The sequence below is a fragment of the Budorcas taxicolor genome, chromosome 1 (genome assembly GCF_023091745.1).
Source record: "Budorcas taxicolor isolate Tak-1 chromosome 1, Takin1.1, whole genome shotgun sequence".
NCBI classification, from domain to species: domain Eukaryota; kingdom Metazoa; phylum Chordata; class Mammalia; order Artiodactyla; family Bovidae; genus Budorcas; species Budorcas taxicolor.
The window spans coordinates 141,043,849-141,068,676 of NC_068910.1; positions in this window are offsets into that span (position 1 = coordinate 141,043,849).

Below are 24,828 nucleotides of genomic sequence, written 5' to 3' on the forward strand. Positions count from 1 at the left end.
GATTGAAAGCAAAACAAAAAATATGAAAGAAAATCTGAGCCCACTGAAGAAATTTCATCCTTTCAAAAATAAAAATTTAAAAAATACATGTTTTAGTTTTACTTTAAATTTCTGAAGAAATGTATGGTGATTTCTGTCAATGTTTTAAAATCAACGTAAACCTAAATTTTAGAATGGTTGGTCATAGAAAATTAAGCAAGAAAGACCTATACAAATTGTTCCAGTTCAATCCGTGTACCTCAGAAATAGCTAACGTTCATTCTTTTTCTATCTGACATGACCAAGGTAACTCATCAGCTTGGTGCAGAGCCCAGGAATCCTGATACTGTCTAAATTCACTTCATTGTCTCATATCAACTGGGTTCTTAAAACCTCATTTTGTGAATTCGTAAGAACACATTCTCATCTGATAGCGAAAGTGAAAGTCACTCAGTCATGTCTGATTCTTCGTGGCCCATAGTCCATGGACTTCTCCAGGCCAGAATACTGGAGTGGGTAGCCTTTTCCTTCTCCAGGGGATCTTCCCAAACCAGGAATTGAACCAAGGTCTCCCACATTGCAGCCAGATTCTTTACCAACTGAGCTATCAGGAAGCCCTCTCATCTGATAATATGCTTCTAAATGTTGTGGCAGGCATTAAATGCAAATACTCACAATGAAAGGAATGAATTTTCATTCTCCAGGTTATTTTTCTATTTACCTGAAATGTTGCATGTTTAATCTAAAACATTATAAGTGTAAAGGGATTACCTGACATGTGGGGTATAGACTTTACCAGACCTCTTGAGGAAATGATTCAAGCTGAGTACTGAGGGATGATTCTGAGGGAGCCGCAATTGACGTTACTTGGAAGAATATTCTAGACAGAAAGAAGAGGATAAATAAAATACCTAAAGTAGAAACTATCTTGAAGCTTTCAATGATTTGAAATAAAACCATTATGGCTGAAGCATAATGAGTAAAATGAAAGCAAAGGTTGGAAAAACAGGTGGAAATCATCCTATGCCTGCCTAGCGGACCATGTTAAGGATTCATATGCTACATTTTGTTGTTATGGAAAATCTTTACAACATTTACACAGGAAAGAACATAATACATTAAAAAAATATCCTTCTAGGTTCTATATGTATGATATTCAAAAAGTAGACAAGAAGGATGCGAGGTCATCAGGTAGAAAGCTTCAGCTGTGTCAACCTAAGAGTACATGAGTATTTGCAGGGTATGAAGACAGCAAGAAGTTGGAAAGAAATGCACAAACTTGAATTTTAGTTTAGAGACAGAATAGACTTAGAATGCACTTCTCTTGTTAATGGATTGGAAATGTCTCACTAAAGTTATGTATTTAAGTAACAATATTTCTAACACTGAAGTGCCTTATATTTTGATACTTTCTTCATCGATGTATATAGGAAATTGATTTTCATAAAGTATCAAAGAAACTATTTTCTGAGCTACAAGTCTCTAGTCAATATGAATGAAATAAGCTTCCTTTATGTTCCAATCTTGACTTATTCACTCAATATTTATGAGAACATGGATAACTCATATAACCACATAAATCTCACTTCCACGAGAATAAGATTAACACTCTACACTCACATAAGCCTATCTTAGTTTTCTGCAAGGTAATGAAGGCACTCCAATTAGAAAAAAAAAAAATTTTGATCACATCCCCCAGTTCAGTTCAGTTCAGTTCAGTCTCTCAGTTGTGTCTGACCCTTTGCAACCCCATGAATTGCAGCACGCCAGGCCTCCCTGTTCATCACCATCTCCCAGAGTTCACTCAGACTCACATCCATCGAGTCCATGATGCCATCTAGCCATCTCATCCTCGGTCGTCCCCTTCTCCTCCTGCCCCCAATCCCTCCCAGCATCACAGTCTTTTCCAATGAGTCAACTCTTCGCATGAGGTGGCCAAAGTACTGGAGTTTCAGCTTCAGCATCATTCCTTCCAATGAACACCCAGGGCTGATCTCCTTCAGAATGGACTGGTTGGATCTCCTTGCAGTCCAAGGGACTCTCAAGAGTCTTCTCCAACACCACAGTTCAAAAGCATCAATTCTTCAGTGCTCAGCCTTCTTCACAGTCCAACTCTCACATCCATACATGACCACAGGAAAAACTATAGCCTTGACTAGATGGACCTTAGTCGGCAAAGTAATGTCTCTGCTTTTGAATATGCTGTCTAGGTTGGTCATAAGTTTACTTCCAAGGAGTAAGCGTCTTTTAATTTCATGGCTGCAGTCACCATCTTTAAAATGCACCAAAATATGTTTTAATGCTCTAAAATTAAACAGAGAATGACAATATTAAAGTGTCTTTTTTTTCCCCCCAATTTAACCAGCACAAGGAAAAAAACTGATAACATGCCAAAAGTCCTGGCAGACTCTCAGATAATAAGATCCGTACAAGCTCTCAGAGAATCCAGTCCACTTTAGGGTCCCTTACTTTTAATATGAACAGGCAACAGCCAAGGGTGAAAGAAAGTAAATCCAAATTGAAAAATATAAGAACTCAGGATAGAAAAATAAAAATCCTACAAGTTTCTAGAGAGGAGAAAAATATAACTATATATTGTGCCTATGATTGGTATTCAGAATGACAGGACTTCTCAACAAATAATACTGGCAGCAAGAAAAAATTATTGATGCCTTCAAAAGTCCTAGTTCAATAATACAAAATCTAAAATTTTAACCTGAATTGAAAGTTAAATCTGAAGAGGAGATAAAAATATTTTAGTTCACACAAATTTTGACTAAACTGAAAATTAAATCTGAAGATGAGATAAAAATATTTTAGTTCACAAAATGTTGTTAGCTAAATGCAAAATTAATTGAATTGAAAATTTAATCTGAAGATATATTAGTTTGCAAAAAATTTTCATGAATCATTCTCAGAAATCTTCTGATTTTTGTCTTCTACTTCAATACAGGATTCAAGTGATCCAATGCAAGAGACAGGTAAGGACAAACCCAGGATGACAACTGTACAGGAGACATAAAGAGCAACCAGTCCAAATCTAAGCCATGAAACTGGCTGTCATCACAAAGCTTCCTTCTGCTCTGGTGACCCTGGTTCAGGCTCATGTGCTGATGAAGTTCCCACTTTCATTTCCTGTCTCTGTTTTCAACTGTCAGTTCAGCCCACTGTACTGAAACTTTCTGAGAACTGGAGTTGGCTATGGTGAGCTTAGAATTCTAGGGGAAAAAAAAAAAATCAAGTTGTCTTACAACCACCACCCCCAACCACATCCAGTATCTGTCTCTTTTACAGACTTAACAAGTGCCAAATTGTGTAACTGTTTATATTTCCCAAGGTTCATTCACTGCCTTTACCACCAAATCCCCCTAAAGAAAATTTTTTCATCTCAAGAGGACTCTGAAAAGCATGCTATGATCCAAATTCCAACTAAATTATGTTCAGCTATGATTCTTGTTCTTATGACAATATGGCTTTTCTTACAGAGTTACCTGTGTTTCCTAATCAACTTTATATGTATAAGACTTCATATTTATTAAAAAAATAATTTTAAAATTAGGAAAATTCACTTAGAAAAATATATGAGGTGTGAAGTGTTTAGCATAGTGACATATATAGTAAACTCTCAATAAATCACAAATATACTTGTTATGATTTTATGTAGTTCTTTCATTCCTTGGTAATAGTTATTATTTTGAAACACAGTTTGGATGAAAAATCTTTCAAATAGTCATATAATGACTTGATTATGTAGTACATGTGCCTAAAATGTCCTTTCCCTACCACCAAGAAACACTAGCAAATTCAAAATCTTTGAAATATTAATAATTAAGACCCAAAATTCTATTATTGTCCACAAATAAGTTATATATTCATTTTAATAAAAATATCTGATGAATGACCTTTATAAACATTTTAGTCCATATTCAAATAATTATGTTCATGTAGCACATAAGCAACTATAAAGCAGACAGAAGACATAGTGGGGGAAAAAATAACTGCTCCAAAAATCAAGAGAACTTGAATCAAGTTCTGATTCTGTCACGACCTAATTCATCAAGCTTGGTAGGGTCAATTCCCTCAAGGCAGCAAATTTCTTTCCTGCAACATGAGAGGATTGGACATTGTGCTGGTTTGTGCTTTGTCAACTTGACTAAGATCACAACAAACTGGAAAATTCTTAAAGAGATGGGAATAGCAGACCACCTCACCTGCTCCTGAGAAATCTGTATGCAGGTCAAAAAGCAACAGTTAGAACTGGACATGGAACAACACACTGGTTCCAAATAGGGAAAGGAGTATGTCAAGATTGTATATTCTCACCCTGCTTATTTAACTTATATGCAGAGTATATCATGCAAAATGCCAAGCTGGATGAAGCACAAGCTGGGATCAAGATTGCTGGGAGAAATATCAATAACCTCAGATATGCAGATGATACCAACTTAATGGCAGAAAGCAAAGAAGAAATAAAGAGCCTCTTGATGAAACTGAAAGAGGAGAGTGAAATAGTTGGCTTGGAACCCAACATTTAGAAAACTAAGATCATAGCATCACTTCATGGCAAGTAAATGGGGAAACAATGGAAACAGTGAGAGACTTTATTTGGGGGGGTGGGACTCCAAACTCACTGCATATGGTGACTGCAGCCATGAAATTAAAAGATGCTTGTTCCTTGGAAGAAAAGCTATGACCAATCTAGACAGCATATTAAAAAGCAGAGACATTACTTTGCCAGCAAAGGTCCATCTAGTCAAATCTATGGTTTTTCCAGTAGTCATGTATGGATGTTAGAGTTGGACTATAAAGAAAGCTGAGTACTGAGGAACTGATGCTTTTGAACTGTGGTGTTGGAGAAGACTCTTGAGAGTCCCTTGGACTGCAAGAAGAGCCAACCAGTTAATCCTAAAGGAAATCAGTCCTGAATATTCGTTGGAAGGACTGATATTGAAGCTGAAACTCCAATACTTTGGCCACCCAATACGAAGAACTGACTCATTGGAAAAGCCCCTGATGCTGGGAAAGATTGAAGACAGGAGGAGAAGGGGACAACAGATGATGTCATCACTGACTTGATGCACGTGAGTTTGAGCAAGCTTCAGGTGATGGACAGGGAAGCCTTGCGTGCTGCAGTCCATGGGGTTGCAAAGAGTCAGCCACGACTGACCAACTGAACTGACTGAACTTGACTAAGGCTGGAGAATAAATTTCCCAGAATTCCTTTTTTTGTTATGATTTTAGACTAGAATTACTAGAAGAGCAACTTGCCTGAGATTTGGAAGGTCAGAGGAAATCAGGCCATCACTTTTGGGAGACTATCCTAGACTGGCCTGGTGTTGAGCAGATGTGTGTTTTCTGGTAGACCTCAGCTTATGTGCATTTCCCTCTACTTTGCTTACAGTTCACCTTCCCCACTGCCAGGCCCACCGGCAGGGGCTTGGCTGCAGAATCACAAAGGTAATAGCTACACAGAAGCAGAGCTTCCTGAGAGGCAGCTAATACCATTCAACTCCCTTCCTGCTTTGCCCTATGTGGTCCCTGTTCACAGCCTGAACAGGCTATTATCCTGGATTCCCTTGAAAGCTTCTATTTGTTCACTCACATCAGTGATTAAGGTGGACTGGTTAATGACCTTTTCTCAGATCTTCCAACTCCACTATAGACTGTCACTTCTTCAGTTCCTCCCATATTCTAATTCCTGTAATAAATCCTTTATTCACATTGTACCTATAGTGGCTCTCTTTCCCCAATTTATAAAATGTGATGATGCACTCTAAAGGCTCCTCCAAATCTGATATTCCAGGTTTCTCAGAGTCCATTCAGTACAATATCATATGATGTATGCGTAGCTCAATAAACAGCAGGAACAGGTTCAAGTCCATTCATCTATGTCTAGCAGGCAACAGGGAAGTTAAGCCATGTTGTGAGTTTTCACGTGACTTCCCAGAACACGACGAGTACTGAGTTCTTCAATTTCAAATATATAACCAATAAAAGGATTTACAGTGACTGCATATGGAGTAAGTAGATGCTCAAGCTCACCTGCATAATGGTGTATATTTAGAGCACAAGTGCTTAAATAGGAAATTAAATAAGAAATAACAAATACTTCTATTCATGCTTCTTAAGTATACAAAGATAAAATGGAGACGAAAGGTTTGTTCAGGGGCCAAGGCCACGGCTGAGCCCTCACCCCAACTCCCTCCCATTAGCCCTTTTGCAAAAGCATTTCACTTGTACCTAAAGGCGAACAATATCTCAGAAACTTTTCCAAGCCAATAAATCAAGAAAGCTGGTTTGTTCACATTTTTTTCTTTTCTTTCCTTTCTTGAGGTGAACCTCCCACAGAGAGTTATACCATGTAAAGGATTCAACAAAATGAATGAAAATCTATTTATATCACTCATGGATTACTTTTCTGTGGCACAGTTTCAGTCAACAGTCCTGAAGGAAAAAAACAATATGCGTGTGTCTGTGTGTTGTATAGTTCCTTAACTTTATAATTGCAGCTGTTCAAACATTTATTATTTCATACTACAAAATAAGAAATTCACTGAAGCACAGAGAAGCAGAGAATTCTTCCATCAGTTTAGCATTTGTTCCGGGATTTAAACAAAGTAAATTAAGAATGCATGTGGTTTTCACATAAAGTAGTTTGGCTTCTTCAAATCAATTCCAAACTTATCCCTTTTTTGCTATCTTCTTCAGCTGAAAGCATTACCAGTTCATTTTTTGCATGCCACGTTAATAATAAAAGATTGTCATATTACTTTATAGATTAGAAAAACATTTTTATGTACATGAGATAAACCAACAAGGTATAGTAGAAAAAGACACTGGCTTTGCAGTTCAAAGATCTTTATCACCCGTGCAATAAAGTAGGACTGACATGGGGGATCACAGCTATCCTGAGCCTCAAGTTTCTAACAGATTTTCTGTAAAGCTCAGATAGATCATGTATGTAAAGCTGATTTTTGAAAGGTCTGAAATGAGATAAATGAAGGTATTAAATAAATCTGTGTTTTACAGATGAGGGACAGCCATTAAATTATTCACCCAAAGTTAAATAGACTCATATTAGGACCAGAAATCCAATGTCTTGACTCTGACGGTAATATTCTTTCCACTCCATAACACTGCCTCTCATTCATTACTTTTGTTTAAAAAGGAAAACTTTTTTTTTTAGTGTGAGACACATTATTTTATGTAGAAATTCCAAAAGAAACAAGATATCTTAAAGATGAAAGGCCAAGAGCAAGAGATTAGACTCCAAACATTTTGAGTTTAAATCAGAGCTCTCGTCCTCACTAGCTTGTTGACTGAGTACATTAATTAACGTTTCTGTGGTTCAGTTTCACTATCCTTAAAATCAAGATAGAATTAACATCAACATCATGGGGCAATTTGAAGATTACATAAGTAGACACATGTAAAGCACTGAGAATAGTCTTGATAGAGAAGAAGCATTAAATAATGTAAGCAGTTATTATATAAAGAATCATATAGGGCCATTATGTTAATGAGATTATTATAGTGGATATTATTATACTGAGCTTGCTGTCGATCATAAAATGATTGTTATCCTTAAGAACATCACGGATGAAGTGAGGAAGACAAGCGCAGGATGATGCTGACTTCATTATCGAAACCTGAGCAGAGCTCCTTAGAAGGCAGCTCTGGATTCAAAATGAGCTATACCATTCATTGCTGAAAAGTCCAGAGCTCATGGAAGAATATTTAAATAAAGGTTTGCATTACTTATTTCCTTTTCAATAAAACTGTAGGATCTTTGAAAGGCTTAGAAATGACTAGAAAGTTTGCCAGATGCGCTGTTTTCTGTACATAGAGTTATTTAGAAGTTCAAGTAATAGAAGGATCATTTAATATAATATGTCTAAATACCATACACGAGAAACACAAACATTAGAATGTTAAATGTGGGAAGGGAATTTATAGCACATCTGGTCACACCAATCCTCATCCCCTCTAAAAACTAACTTTCCTCTTCAGCATCCCCTATAAGCAATCTTCTAATAATGAATGCTTTGAAGGACAGGAAAATTTTCACCTCCCAATGAAGTTCTCTTAACACTTGGCAACAATAGACTTTCAGAAAGGTTATTTTTTAATTTTGAATGCTATTTAGTTGCACATCAACTTCTATTATTAGGAACTAATTCCAAGTCCAAAGAGAATAACAACATTTTATAAACAATAAAAGTTGCATACAGGTACTATGAAATTTAAGTTGTTGGACTAATAATCTTTATAAAGTAAGCTGTACTTGAGTATCTTGAGATGGTCTTGACCTTATGGGCCTGAAAAATAAACATCTGAAGCTTGATAGTCATTATCTTTTAATTTTCATAAAAGATATGTGCCATGCTTGCTTGATGTGTCCAACATACACGTTTCATAAATGAATTTTCAGTTTAGTTTGTATAGATATTTGTTTCCTCCCACTCAAAATCATTTGTTGATGATGTACTTCTATTTTACCTCACTCTAACCTACATTTTCATTACTGTTGGAGGAGGTCATCTAGAGGACATGACCACAGGTTGACCTGCAAACTGAACCTGGACAATCCAAGGCTTCTCACCCATTCTCTTGCCTTTGCAGTGTACTCTCTGCCCACCATTCCCATAGCCCAAGCTATTTGAAGGATACAACCTGAGAGTTATGTGTCTTGAGACTATTTGGATGGGATATGTGACTCAACCCTGTTAAGACTTTTAAGATTCTGGTAGCCGAGTGTGAAGATTTACTTGTCCTGTGACTGCTCAAGACAAACCTCAAATGTAAGTTTCTACCAGTCTGAAGTGGCCTGCTTCTCCCTTCAGTCTCTCTTTGCCCTTTATGTAAGCGGGGGGGGGGGGGGGGGGGGGGGGGTCCACTTTAAATTTCACCCAGGGAGCTCCTAAGGCTGAAATCAAAGAACTGGAGAGCCCCCCCTGGAGACTGAAGAAACAGGTCTTGGGAAAGAGATACCTGTGGGGGAAAGTCTGGATTGGCCATTGACTTCTATGTGGGGAGGGCCCTTGCTGTGTGATTACCAGGATGCCCTCCAAAGCTCCAGCTGGTATGATGCTTTTTTTTTTTTTTTTCTGAGAAACTGTTCATAGCACAATGTGGCAAAGAATGGAAATGGATTATTGCCTTGATGGGCTGGCATCTAGTATGGGCAGTTCAGTTGACCACCAATGCCCAGCTAGAGGCTGAAGCTGCAGTTAGAAAGTTGGAAGATATACTTAGGTTAGAGAAGGACGTGTCGTTGTCCACTACTCTACCAGCTTCTTGGTGAGCAGACAAGGTGGGAGCTCAGGATGATGAGCTGGAGCACATAGTGAGCCATTTTGCAAAAGTTGTTTTTCAGCTGGTCAGTCACATCCAACTCTTTGTGACCCCGTGGACTGCAGCACACCAGTCCTTCACCAGCTCCCAGGGCCTGCTCAAACTCATGTCCATTGAGTCCGTGATGCCATCCAACCATCTCATCCTCTGTTGTCCCCTTCTCCTCCTGTCTTCAATCTGTCCCATCATCAGGGTCTTTTTCAGTAAGTAAGTTCTTCGCATCAGGTGGCCAAAATAATGCTATTTCAGCTTTAGTATCAGTCCTTCCAATAAATATTCAGGATTGATTTTCTTTAGGATTGACTGGTTTGATCTCCTTGTAGTTTAAGGGACTCACAAGAGTCTTCTTCAACACCGCAGTTCAAAAGCATCAATTTTTTGGTGCTCAGCCTTCTGTATGCTCCAGTTCTCACATCCATACAACACTACTGGAAAAACCATAACTTTGACTAGATGGACCTTTGTTGGCAAAGTAGTGTCTCTGCTTTTTAATATGCGTCTAGATTGGTCATAGCTTTTCTTCCAAGGAGCAAGTATATTTTAATTTCATGGCTGCAGTCACTGTCTGCAGTGATTTTGGAGCCCATGAAAATAAAGTCTGTCACTGTTTCCGTTGTTTCGCCATCTACCTGCCATGTAGTGATGGGACTGGATGTCATGATTTTAGTTTTTTGAATGTTGAGCTTTAAGCCAGCTTTTTAGCCCTCCTCTCTCACCTTCATGAAGAAGCTCTTTAGTTCCTCTTCACTTTCTGCCTGAAGGGTGGTATCATCTGCTTATCTGAGGTTGTTGATATTTCTCCTGGAAATCTTGATTCCAACTCGTGCTTCTTTCAGCCTGGCATTTTTTGCATGTTGTACTCTGCATATAAGTTAAATAAGCAGGGTGACAATATACAGCCTTGATGTACTCCTTTCCCAAATTTAAACCAGTCTGTTGTTCCATGTCTGGTTCTAACAGTTTCTTCTTGACCTGCGCACAGGTTTCTCAGGAAGCAAGTCAGGTGGTCTGGTATTCCCATCTCTTGAAGAATTTTCCACAGTTTGTTGTGATCCACACAGTCAAAGGTTTTAGCATAGTCAATGTAGCAGAAATAGATGTTTTTTCTGGAATTCTCTTGCTTTTTCTATGATCTACTAGGTATTGGCAATTTGATCTCTGGTTCCTCTGCCTTTTGTAAATCCAGCTTGAACATCTGGACATTTTGTTGCAGATTAAATAAAACTCTAAGTGCTTGTGATAAGGCATGATTGAGACACCAAAAAATGAAACTCTGGAAAGGTGATGAAAGCAATGAGGAAGATGTTGTTGTGGTTGACGGTGAAGAGGGCAAACGGGCCTTGCTAGGCAAAACCTAATTCAGAGGAAAAATTTTAAGTCACAATTACCCTATATCTGATAATAAAGAAATATACTAAATATACTCTAAAACGCCTAAAGGAAAAACTTAGCTTTATTTCTATTTCTTGAAGTTTTAAATCTTATCATGTCATGGATAAAACAGGGGACAGTTTTCAAATATATAGAATGCTACAGAAGCTCTCTTGCCCCAAAATCTAGCTTACACTCTTCATATCATTATTCATCAAGGACTAATATAAATCTTAAAAGTCTTAAAAGTCTGTAAAGAAAATAGTGAAAAACTTTAGCTATGTGAGCAGTTAAACTTGACACAATTTGGATTCAATTATTGTTTATAAACTGGTGAACATTTTTCATTTTTGTACATGATACATGGCTAAAATTTTGGAATAAAAGAATGTATCTCTGTGTTTGTTTTATATGTTTATATATGTCTAGGGTGTTTGCTATGTATACATGATATGCTTATACTTTTAAATGGTATTGCCGAAATCAATTTGTAAAAGAGTTCATTTAATTGACTTAGACTTATGTGAATTAAGTATTCCTAAAACTCTCCAAAATATAGAAATTAATGCAAATACTTTTGAAGTTCATGTGATCTGGATTAATCTTCAGTAAATAAAAGCTATTTTAAGCTGGTTGGCTTAATTAAAATAGATATGTCTTCAGTGTTAAAAGCATTAAATTTAGCGCAAGCATATATTTTTTTATTCTGCCTGGGTTTACTAGTCAAATAAATCATATTGTCCCTAATACAAAATTTGTTGGCAAGAAAAATAATTTAAGATGATGGCTAGCTATTTAAAGACTCATGAAATTTTCATGAGTGATCTAAACAAAACTGTTAAGAACAATCAAATTAAATACATGCAAATATATAGAGAGAGTTGGGAAGAAAGTGAAAATCTTACCTTGTGTAATCTTACCTTGTATAATTTTATTTTATTTTTTGTTTGTTTGTTTTTTCCTTTTTTAAAAATTTTTTAATTCTTTAAATTGGTTTTGCCATACATCAACATGTATCCACCACAGGTATACACGTGTTCCCCATCCTGAACACCCCTCCCTCCTCCCTCCCCATACCATCCCTCTGGGTCGTCTCAGTGCAACCAGCCCCGAGCATCCGGTATCATGCATTGAACTTGGGCTGGCAACTTGTTTAATATATAATATTAAACGACTTGCAATGCTATTTTCCCAAATCATCCCACCCTCTTCCTCTCCCACAGAGTCCAAAAGACTGTTCTATACATCTGTGTCTCTTTTGCTGTCTCGCATACAGGGTTATCGTTACCATCTTTCTAAATTCCATATATATGCGTTAGTACACTGTATTAGTGTTTTTCTTTCTGGCTTACTTCACTCTGTATAATAGGTTCCAGTTTCATCCACCTCATTAGAACTGATTCAAATGTATTGTTTTTAATGGCTGAGTAATACTCCATTGTGTATATGTACCACAGCTTTCTTATCCATTCATCTGCTGATGAACATCTAGCTTGCTTCCATGTCCTGGCTATTATAAACAGTGCTGCGATGAACATTGGGGAACACATGTCTCTTTCAGTTCTGGTTTCCTCCATGTGTATGCCCAGCAGTGGGATTGCTGGGTCATAAGGCAGTTCTATTTCCAGTTTTTTAAGGAATCTCCACACTGTTCTCCAAAGTGGCTGTACTAGTTTGCATTCCCACCAACAGTGTAGGAGGGTTCCCTTTTCTCCACACCCTCTCCAGCATTTATTGCTTGTAGATTTTTGGATCACAGCCATTCTGACTGGTGTGAAGTGGTGCCTCACTGTGGTTTTGATTTGCATTTCTCTAATAATGAGTGATACCTTGTATAATTTTAATTGGCTAAAATTGGATGTATTTATTACAGGTTTTTGTTTTTTGTTTCTAAACTTTAATATCAATTGTGTACTTTGGTAATACTAAAACTTAATATTCTTTCATCTGCTGAAAGGCAAGTTTTCTGGAACTATTGGTCAGCACCTGATGAGAGATTACAAAAGGATTTTCTTCACCTTTTAATTAATCTTCCTAGAGGCAAAGATTTTGTATTTTATCAAAATAATTCCCTGTGCTTTATGTTGTCCTTGATTAGGAAACTGAATCATCTCAACATTAAAACAGCTTTTTTGTTCACAGCTATGTGATCTCTGTACTTGCCTTTGAAATCTTTTATTGTCACTTTAGTTAGATTGATAATTAAGTATTGTTACATAAGAATCCATGTTCCTACTTAGCTAACTTTTGCCATTTCCTCAAAATCAAGTTCAAAATGAAGGCTTTGACTCTCTTTAAGGGTGTCTTTGTCCTCTTTCTTCTCAAGTTGAAAGCATAGTTGATTTTTAAAATCATTTTTATTTCTGAATTAATCTATTTATAGCAAAATAATTTCCTTTAAATACTGTTATGACTGCTTCCTAGATATTTTTCTATGTGGTTCTATTGTATGTTCAGTAAATAGGCAATAAGTTTCAGAGAGAGGACCAATATCGCTATTATACAATTAGTTACTTGTAATTTTAGTTTTCAATTCTTGTTTAACCCAACTTTTGTTCTTTGGTTGTCTTTTTTTATATTTAATTTTTACTATTATAAAACTGTGGTCAACAAATCTGGTCTACATTATTTTTTACTGTTCTGAATTATTGAAATGCTATAAATACTCCAAGGAGTGGAAGAAATATGCACACATTTTGTTGGCTCTATCTTCTTGCTTAGATATTCAGTTTTCAATTCTATTTTAGCTTATCTATTTTTTATTTCTGCAATCCTGTTTTATTTTTGAAATTGATTTGTTTTTCAAAACAGCCTGTTCATTTTCATGAATGAGTATCCTCAAAAATTTCTTTAAGTATATTAATTATACTTGGCTCTCTTCTGAGTCCTAAATTAATCCCTTGGAGTTTAGTTACTTGATTTTTTTGATGTGCACATTTGAAATCCTGGTTAATAGATATTGGGAGCAGATGAAGGTTTTTTCACTCCACCACATATCTTTATTGCCATGAATGTAAAGCAGATCTGAAAGGTTTACTGGGAGGCTTGTTTCTCTGAGCATTGACACATCTTTACTTAAAGTCTGGAACCACTACAACTAATAATACCTTGTAACTATGACAGGAGAAGCCATGGAAATAAAGCTAATGCATCAATGATGTCTGAGTGAAAAATTAAAAAGGCTCTAGTTCTTGATGTCATTGCTTTAGATGAATAAACAATCCTGGAAAAGTCCTATGTGTGGATTTTTCATTTTGAATTAATATATTTAAAATTTTTTATATCCACTATGAATTAGGTTTTCTATAATTACAGCCACAATCATCCAATTCAATACATCACTTTCTACAACCCATTTTCCAAAAATTAATCAGAGCAACCTTAAAAGCATACAGTACATTTTGCTACTCATCTGTCTACAATTCTCCAATTGACTTTTTGTCCTATTTAGAATAAAATTCAAACTCCTCCCTGGCTTACAAAACCTTATATCATCTGACAAAACCTTATAACATCAGCTTCTTAAAGAGCCCTTCATAAGTACCCAAATTAGAGCAACTACTTAGTAATTCTTTTTATCACATTACTTATCTTAATTATTTATGTTGCATTTATCACAACCTATTATATATGTATTTATATATATATATATTTAAATGCCTGATATCCCTTTTAATAGTATAAGTTCTTTAAAACAAAGATGTTTGACATCTTGTTCCTTGAAGCATTCCCATCACCTAGAAGAGTGCCTAACATTTAAGTTCTCAACAAATAGTTGTTGAAAAAGTGAATGAACCTATTCTTCATCTTCCAGAAATTCTCCATTTCTCTGGTCAGCTGGTGTTACTTTTCTCCAATGACTCATAGTACTAAGGATCTATTTTTATATCTGTTACATCAGTTCAGTAGGATTTGGGAGGGAAACATAAATAAATTCATACATTCAATAGGATTTTTATAGAAATTAGAGATAATGTTTCTGGGTAAAACCATCATTGACTGTGAATTTTCTAGTGATGTGTACAACAAGTTGGTTTAATCTAAGTAATATGAATTTTCTTACACTTACCAAATCACTATAATTTCATTTTCTGTATATAAACAATGAGCCAGAAAAGAGCATCCTACATGAAACACATACAGAAGGTGTCCTTTTAGACTTTAGAAGGTGTCCACCTTAGACTTGCTCATTTGCTTTAAATAAATATAAAAGTAAGCAGTCTCGAAAGTCCAAGTATAGACTAGAAGAATGTGTTAATGAACACCCAAGCTCAAGTTTTCTTATCTGAGATACAAGAGTGTAGATCATTGATTCCAGGTTTTCCATATTGTAGATCGTAATACTTTTCAAATAGGAATTAACTTTTTATTTTACCTGCTTAAGACATTTATGAATATTATGACCATTGTTATGAAATACAGGACATCATGAATCAAATATTGTAAAGAATATATCTAAGGTTAAAGAACTCTTCTTTGAATGAAAAACTTAGGTCTGTAAAAGTTTAATTCATTGTTATTATTCATCTCATTTTCCAGTGAGCTAGTAGAAAACTTATCAGTTTTCAGGAGGTTGAGAACCAAAAGAAATAATCATCCTTGAAGATATTTTGTAAGTTATAAATCTCTTTATAAATATAAATTACAGATTTGATGTAAGATATGAGTGAGAGGGCCAGAGTGACTGTTGTCTTTTTCACCTGAGGCAGCGTAAGTTGCTTTAAACTGAGATAGGAAAACTACATTTTGGATGAAAGATCAGCAACTTAGTTTTGGATGTGTTAAGTCTGAGGTATCTATTAGACACTCCAGGGGATGTGTCAGGCAGGCATTTGGATGTAGGAATTTGGGGTAAATGGGAGAGACTTAGTCCGGAGACATAAATTTAGCAATTAATAGCTAGCCTACAGGTGGCTTTTAAAAGCCTTGAATCTAGAGATCACCAAGGAAATGAGGCAGACACAGAAGAAAATCCATGTCTGTCCCCTGGGGCATTCTGTGTTCTGACATCAGAGGGAAGAGGAAAGCAAAAGGCACTGAAGAGGTCTGATGTCAGAGACAACCCCAGGAGAGCAGAGTGCTGACAGTCAGGTGAAAATATTTTCCAGAAACATGAGATTAGAGTATCTCCTTGATGCCCTGCAATGTATATAATGAGCAGGTAGAATGGAAAACAAGCAGGGTGCAGACTTTTACAGAGGCACAGCTTCAAGGTGCTCAGAGGAAGCACCAGGGGCTCAAGAGCAGAATCTGTAGATGTGCTAAATGATAGCTTGCAGATCTGGAACTCTAATTTACGTTTTGCCAGTGGTCTAATTGGGCAGTATGTCATTCCACAGAATCAAGTTTCAGGTAATGTAACAAACTGTCAGTTTTTAAATCAACATTGTAAGAAATTTACAGGTGTGTTCAAATATTACAAATAACATTTTGCTTTCCTAAAGAAAGAGTTCCCATTTTGGAAAGACTTGCTTATGTCATCTTCTACTGATGAAATCACCTATCATTATTAAACTAAGTTTTAATTTTCAGAAATTAAATCTATATCAACCCTTTAGGTAACATACTGATGATATGACGATACATCACATGCAGCCATAATACCATAGTCAATTACAGTATCAGTATTAATAGTGAGCCCACCAAGAAGAAAATCTAGGGTGAACACCCACTGTATTTTAACTGCTCTTTTTTAAACGTCAGTCTCAATTACAGCAAAATCTTGCCTTGAGGCACTTAGTCCTAGCTTAGTTTGCCCTGGTGCTATCTGACCTTATTGCCACACCTCACCTTTGTTCCTTAAGTTTCCCCAAGGTAAGGGGTGCTGTTTACTGCCCTCATTGCTGACTGGCAATGCCCTCCAGTGGTCACTGTGGAAAAAGAGCCCTGAAAATAATGTCCCAATTTACCAATGAACTGTAAGAATAAGAAGAGCTAACTGGTACCAAGAAACCATTGCCAGGGCATTAGCTTGTACAAATCATTTTTTTTTTCTTTCACACTTTTTAATTTGGTTCTTCTGGCAACTTATTTTTCTTGATATTCTTTCTAAATATTCTTTCTTTCTTGACATTATTTCTAAACACATAAATCTGTATCTTATTTAATATATCAATGTGATCTTGATACAGATATATATATGCTTAGAATTTATGGCATATCAGGCAAGCGAAGGCAGACAGTGAAAATGCTATTTTAAGCTGGGATGGATCCTAGAACAAAGAGAAAGATTATTTGAAGAAATTTTTATTCCTGGAAAATAAATGCAAACGCAGCATTCACATTCTTTTCCTAAAATATGTTGCCTAGAGACCAAATGGAATCAATTGTCAATTGATCTGGTGGGAATCTCAATAGATGGTCTGTTTGACTACTCTTTATGAGGAAAGATGAGGATGAGCCTGTGAAGCTCTGTGGCAAGAAGGAATTAGAGAGGGAGGAGTGGACCTAAAAGCAAGAAGAATAGAAAGAGAGCAACAAAAAAGTTCAGTTGAATTTAAAAGACAAGAAGGAATAAGAGAAAATATATAATACTCAAAGAATGTACGTATATTGTCAGACTTTATATATGTATATTGTCAAACTAAATATATATATGCAAAATGCATGTATATTTACATGTTTAATCTCTACAACAATCTTATGAGGAAACAAGTATTAATATCAATCTCCTTTTATATTTGAGAAAATGGGAAGAAAGTTAAGGAACTTGATCAAAGTAAAAGATAGAATCCATGTAGTTTATAAAGAACATTATGAAAAAAGATTTCTTTTAATGGAAAGATAATATAGAAGTTTTGAAATAAGTTGTCAGTTCAGTTCAATCTCTCAGTCGTGTCCGACCCTTTGTGATCCCATCGACTGCAGCACACCAGGCCTCCCTGTCCGTCACCAACTCCCGAAGTTTACCCAAACTCACGTCCATTGAGTTGGAGATGCCATCCAACCATCTCATCCTATCATCCCCTTCTCCTCCCGCCTTCAGTCTTTCCCAGCATCTGGGTCTTTTCAAATGAGTCAGTTCTTCACATCACGTGGCCAAAGTATTGGAGTTTCAGCTTCAGCATCAGTCCTTCCAATGAATATTCAGGATTGATTTCATTAAGGATTGACTGGTTGGATCTCCTTGCAGTCCAAGGGACTCTCAAGAGTCTTCTCCAACATCATAGTTCAAAAGCATCAATTTTTAGTGCTCAGCCTTCTTTACAGTCCAACTCTCACATCCATACATGACTACTAGAAAAACAACAGCTTGACTAGATGGATCTTTGTTGGCAAAGTAATGTCTTTGTTTTTTAATATGCTGTCTAGGTTGGTCATAACTTTCCTTCCAAGGAGTAAGTGTCTTTTAGTTTCATGGTTGCAGTCACCATCTGCTGTGATTTTGGAGCCCAAAAATATAAAGTCTGCCACTGTTTTCTCATCTATTTGCCATGAAGTGATGGGAATGGATGCCATGATCTTAGTTTACTGAATGTGAGCTTTAAGCCAACTTTTTCACTCTCTTCTTTCACTTTCATCAAGAGGCTTTTTAGTTGTTCTTCACTTTCTGCCATAAGGGTGGTGTCATTTGCATATCTGAGGTTACTGATATTTCTCCTGGCAATCTTGATTCCAGCTTGTGCTTCTTCCAACCTGGCATTTCACATGATGTAAACTTCATGTTAACTTCACTCTGCATAGAAGTTACATAAGCAGGGTGACAATATACAGCCTTGACGTACTCCTTTTCCTATTTGGAACCAGTCTGTTGTTCCATGTTCAGTTCTAACTGTTGCTTCCTGACTGCATACAGATTGCTCGAGAGGCAGGTCAGGTGGTCTGGTATTCCCATCTCTTTCAGGATTTTCCAGTTTGTGGTGATCCATACAGTCAAAGGCTTTGGCAAAGTCAATAAAGCAGAAAAGTTGTAAGGACATTTAGAAACATTAATGTACCTATAAAATCACTGCAGATGGTGACTGCAGCCATGAAATTAAAAGATGCTTACTCCTTGGAAGGAAAGTTATGACCAACCTAGATAGCATATTCAAAAACAGAGACATTACTTTGCCAACAAAGGTCCATCTAATTAAAGCCAGTAGTCATGTATGGATATGAGAGTTGGACTGTGAAGAAAGCTGAGTGCCGAAGAATTGATGCTTTTGAACTGTGGTGTTGGAGAAGACTCTTGAGAGTCCCTTGGACTGCAGAGAGATCCAACTAGTCCACTCTAAAGGAGATCAGTCCTGGGTGTTCTTTGGAAGGAAAGATGCTAAAGCTGAAACTCCAATACTTTGGCCACTTCATGCGAAGAGTTGACTCATTGGAAAAGACTCTGATGCTGGGAGGGATTGGGGGCAGGAGGAGAAGGGGATGACCAAGGATGAGATGGCTGGATGGCATCACCGACTCTATGGACGTGAGTTTGAGTGAACTCTGGGAGTTGGTGATGGACAGGGTGGCCTGGCATGCTCCAATTCATGGAGTCGCAAAAAGTCAACACAACTGAGTGACTGAACTGAACCTATATATATTAGTCAACTCAGGCTGCCATAACAAAATACTGTAGACTGGGTGGCTTAGATAACAGAAATTTATTTTCTCACAGTTTCGAGGTTAGAAGTAGCAGATTAAGGTGCTGATGGTTTCACTTTCCTGTGAGGGCTCTCTTTCTTTCTCATAAATTCCATTTTCTCACTCTATGCTCATGTGGCCTTTCTTCTATGAGCATGTGGAGAGAAAGACAGAAATATCTAGTAAAGCTCTTCCTCTTCTTATAAGAACACTGGTCCTCTGAGATTAGGTCCTACCATATGACCTCATTTAGCCATAATTACCTGCCTAAAGAGCTTTTCTCCAAATACAGCCACATTGGAGGTTAAGTCTTTATTATGTGATTTATGGGACACACAATTCAGTATATTGCAACATATTTTACCCTACATAAATAAAATAAAAAACTAAAAGTGACATCAAAAATATTGGGGGTATCTACAATAATACTTATTGTGGCATAAGTCACAGTGTTTAAACAAAACAAGACAAAACTGAAAAGCAAAGTGAGTGTTCCTTAATAAGGCAAGAGGTAAATCAATCATGACCACATCTATGTTGTGGAATATTACACAGCCATTAGAAAGGGTGAATTAGAGCTACTTGATGTAAAGAATTAAGTAAAATATGCAAGAAAAAGAGATGTATACATAAGTTCCCAATCCTGAACCCCCCTCCCACCTCCCACCCCATATCATCTCTCTGGATCATCCCCGTGCACCAGCCCCAAGCATCCTGTATCCTGTATCAAACATAGTCTGGCTGATTCATGTCAATGTATGGCAAAACCAATACAGTATTGTAAAGCAAAATAAAGTAAAAATAAAAATGTAATAAAAAATATTGCTAAAAAAAGAGATGTATATATAACATGTCCATATTTTTATATAAAAACAATAATGAAATAATCCTATATATGTTTCCATTTTTTGAGACATAATTGACACATAACATTATATTACATTCAGGTGTACAATATAATAATTCAACATATGTATACACTGCAAAATCATCACCACAATGCATCTAGTTTAACTTCTATTCACTAAAGAAAATATTCTTCTTTTCAGTATGTACAATACAATTAAATGTCATCCAGAAAGGGTGGCATAATTTAGAGCCAGGTGGTCTAGCATTAAATGAGAGAACACATTACTTTTCTAAAAGGAGAAATCTATGAAGAAAAGATGACCAGGCCTTAAACCAAAGCCTCAGAAATACATGCAGGCTTATGTTATAACCCCAACTGAGCTATCAGAGAAGTCCAGTATAACCCCAGGAAGGCCCTAAGAGCTAGATTAAACTGAAACATAATTGGAGTAGAATATCTTAGACTCACCTTTTCCAAAATTTGTACTCTTCATTCCCATCCCAACATAAATCACTTTCCAGGAAAGCTGCCCTTTGTTTCCCTCAAAACAGTGAGGCAAATATTCAAATGATCCTAGGAAACACAGAGACATGGAGAAATAAAAAAATGAAATGGAAGGCTGCCAAAGAAAAGTGCATTATAAAGCCACTTACTATTAGTCAACTGAAGCTAAATCTCTCCTAGAAACTCTAAAACTCTAGTAGAATAGAATTTATAGGTCTATTTCTGAGGGAGAGGAAGCTGGAGTATTCATATGTCAGTTCCTCATATATCATGGGCTGGGGGCAATTGTTGTTGTTTCTGGGGCAAAACTGTGATACATCCAGTTTCCTTTCGAGTGTAGAACCAGTATGTTTCCATAGTCAAGGAAAAAAGTCCTCAGGCAAGCAGTAATATGTGTTCCAAATGGGTTTTGAGGTAAGGAAATCTTCCCTAAACTGTGGTCCATCACCATAGATATCTCTGATCTATTTCCAAAATTTTCTTTGCTTCTCCATCCTTAACATCTCTTGAGTCCAGTCACACTTCAATCCCACCAGGCTAGCTCAGTCACCAGCTCCTGTCTTAATGATTACACACATTTCTAACAGAACTTCTTCCCTTTGATATGCTTCTCCAGATTGTTCTATATATGGAAGCTTGACTGATATTTACACAATATAAATAAGTTCATGCTATTTTTCCACTTAAACCAGTGTGATGTTTCCTCTATGCAATCTGAAAATAGTCTGAACATGTTAGCTTACTTTGGACTTCTTAGCATGGTCAAGAATCTGTATTTCAAGTACCTACCTCCCCTAAATACATACCTACAGATTCACACCGCTTGACATCAGTTCAGTTCAGTTCAGCTCAGTCATTCAGTCACGTCTGACTCCTCGTGACCCCATGGACTGCAGCACGCCAGGCCTACCTGTCCATCACTAACTCCTGGAGCCTACTCAAACTCATGTCCATAGAGTCAGTGAGGCCATCCAGTCATCTCATCCACTTGTCCTCCTGCCTTCAATCTTTCCCAGCATCAGGGTCTTTTCCAATGAATTAGTGCCAAAGTACTGGAGTTTCAGCTTCAGCATCATCCCTTCCAGTGAATATTCAGGACTGATTTCCTTTAGGATGGACTGGCTGTAGTCCATCTCCTTGAAGTCCAAGGGACTCTAAGGAGTCCTCTTCAACACTACAGTTCAAAAGAATCAATCCTTTGGTGTTCAGCTTTATTCACAATCCAACTCTCACATCCATACATGACTACTGGAAAAACCATAGCTTTGACTAGACAAACGTTTGTCAGCAAAGTAATGTCTCTGCTTTTGAATATACTATCTAGGCTGGTCATAGTTTTTTCTTTCAAGGAGCAAGTGTCTTTTAATTTCATGGCTGCAATCACCATCTGCAGTGATTTTGGAGCCCCCAAAAATAAAATCTGACACTGTTTCCATTGTTTCCCCATCTATTTGCCATGAAGTGATGGGACCACATGCCATGATCTTAGTTTTCTGAATGTTGAGCTTTAAGCCAACTTTTTCACTCTCATCCTTCACTTTCATCCAGAGGCTCTATAGTTCCTCTTCACTTTCTGCCATAAGGGTGGTGTCATCTGCATATCTGAGCTTATTGATATTTCTCCCAGCAATCCTGATTCCAGCTTGTGCTTCATCCAGCCCGGCATTTCACATGATGTGCTCTGTGTATGAGTTAAAGAAGGAGGGTGATGATATTGAGCCTTTGATGTACTTCTTTCCCAATTTGGAACCAGTCTGTTGTTCCAACATGGCTCCCCCTAAATTTGCATCACGGCTAGCAAACCTTTTCTTGGCTGAGGAAGTGGATCTCTGCGAACTTTTTCATGTATCTCATCCCTCAGGGAAACTATATCAAGATGGATAGGAGATATAGACACGATATTCCCCTAGACTCCCTTTCCCTAAATAGATACAAATAATCTCAGCTTTCCAGTCCCTTTGTATAGTCTCATTCAGTCAGTTCAGCTATTCAGTTGTGTCTGACTCATCACTATCATTATTTCTTGTGAATGCTGGTGACCTAGTCCAAGCTTTCTCTGTTGCTTGCATCCCAGCCTATACATGATATTGTAATCCATCTCTTCTTTTAGGTCTGATAGGAGAGTTTGCAGAACCTTCCCAGGCAAGCTGAAGGTGGGAAGCTGCATTTTGAAAGTCAGTCTCTGGTTTGGAAAAATATTTAAAACTAATTTACAGGAAAAAATTCTAGTTTGAGTTGAGAAAATTGTACATTAGTCACATCTCAAAAAGAAAATACTGTGCTCTGATACTCTTTTCTGGCTGGACCTGCAATGCATAATGGGGCCTTATATATGGCTGAAGCATAGGATAATCCTGTTGTAGCAAAATGTTCTCTTTTCTAAGGGACAAATTGTTGAAGCTTTTGGTTTGAGGAAACACCAAAAGGTGAAAATTGACCCACATAAGCCAGTGACAACATAGGCTATTATTTAAATGCTGAGACCCATGTCTTAACCCTTAACAATAAGATAAGAATTAAGAGTGGAAGAATGAATTTTCTTCTTTATGAACTTTGAATAAATGCATATTAGGCACGATCTAGCCTCTGGTTATTTCTGAAAATTTTTCTCTTACCATGATCCTTTCTTCAAATTGACTTCTTCTTCTTTCTTTCTTTCTTTTTTTTTTAATGTTTCAGGCATACTAAGCTACTTATAACACTCTAGGCCTTTTCACTGGCTCCTTCCTCTGTTGCCTAGAAGAATCCTCCTTTATTATTTCATCAGAGTTGCTTACTTTTCTCAAAATTTTACTCTAGATATAACCATGTGGGGAGGCTTCCTGAACTTTCCAAGTTTATGGTTGCCTCTTTCTTTGTCCTCTCATGACACCATGCATAACTTCCTTCTTCCATTTTGTAAAAATTACACTTATCATGCTGTCTTAGAATCACCTTCTTAGTTGCTTGTTTCAACACCAGATACTATCAATAAAATGATTGATAGCAAAGATTTCCTCTTATTTTTACTTAACTCTGAAGTGTCTTACGTAATGTCTAGTACAGAAGATGCTATAAAAACTATTATGCTATGAATGATATCATTAGTGAGTGAAGCAGATATATTAAGTGAGTGAAGTAGAGTAGATTTGGCTGCTCATCTTTTTTCACACCAGGTACCAGCCTTGGTTTTATAGCTTGTCCTAAAATTTAGTTTTAGTCACTCTAAATGTCCTGGTTTCTCAGGGTAAATCATCAGGCCGACTCATCTATAAAGCTTACCTTCTTTCCTTCTGATCCAGGTAAGATATGAATTCCAAGATGATTTCCAAGAAGAAATGTGCAGCTTCAGGAAGGTAGTGGCTAGTTTGAAATTTAATGGAAAATTTCTTGAATCCAAGGACCCGAAAGCTAGCAAACTCAACTATTTCCACTCTTTGTCAGTTACAGTTAACTCAATGATCAAACCTTGTTCATTCTAATTTAGAAATGTCACTGGAAACTGAGCTCTCACCATCTTTACTGCTTCAGCCCTAGTTCAAGTTGTTTTCTTATAATCTTTTACCTATAAAACATTGGTCACAGATCCCTCCTGCCATCTAATCTCCTACACTTCCTTACTTCCATCCCTCATTGTCCACATTTACCACACTGCAGCCTGATTTATCAACTATAAACAAATATTATCAAGTTATTCCCTTTAAAATTTTGTATGTCATCATCTTTACTTATAGAAAAAAAATTCATGTAAAGTATTTCAAAATTTGTCTCATAAAAATTCACTAGTGAATACCATTTATGGTTTTTAATTATTTCTGTAGTGATAACTGCTGTCAATGTATCAATTTTCCTTTTTTTGTTTTTACAGCAAGAATGACCTGAAAATTATTCTTCAAAAGTTTTGTTGTAATAGATTTTACTTTGACACTGAGCACCTACATTATCTGCTATTTTGCTAGGAATATCCAACTGGAAAAGAACTACAGTTCAATCTCAGAACTGTTTTTTGTTTAGTACATGCAAGGAGGTCCTTGTGTGTGTGTGTGTGTGTGTGTGTGTGTGTGTGTGTGTGTGTGTGTGTGTGTGAGCGACTTCCCTTTCACTTTTCACTTTCATGCATTGGAGAAGGAAATGCCAACCCACTCCAGTGTTCTTACCTGGAGAATCCCAGGGACGGGGGAGCTTGGTGGGCTGCCGTCTATGGGGTCACACAGAGTCCGACACAACTGAAGTGA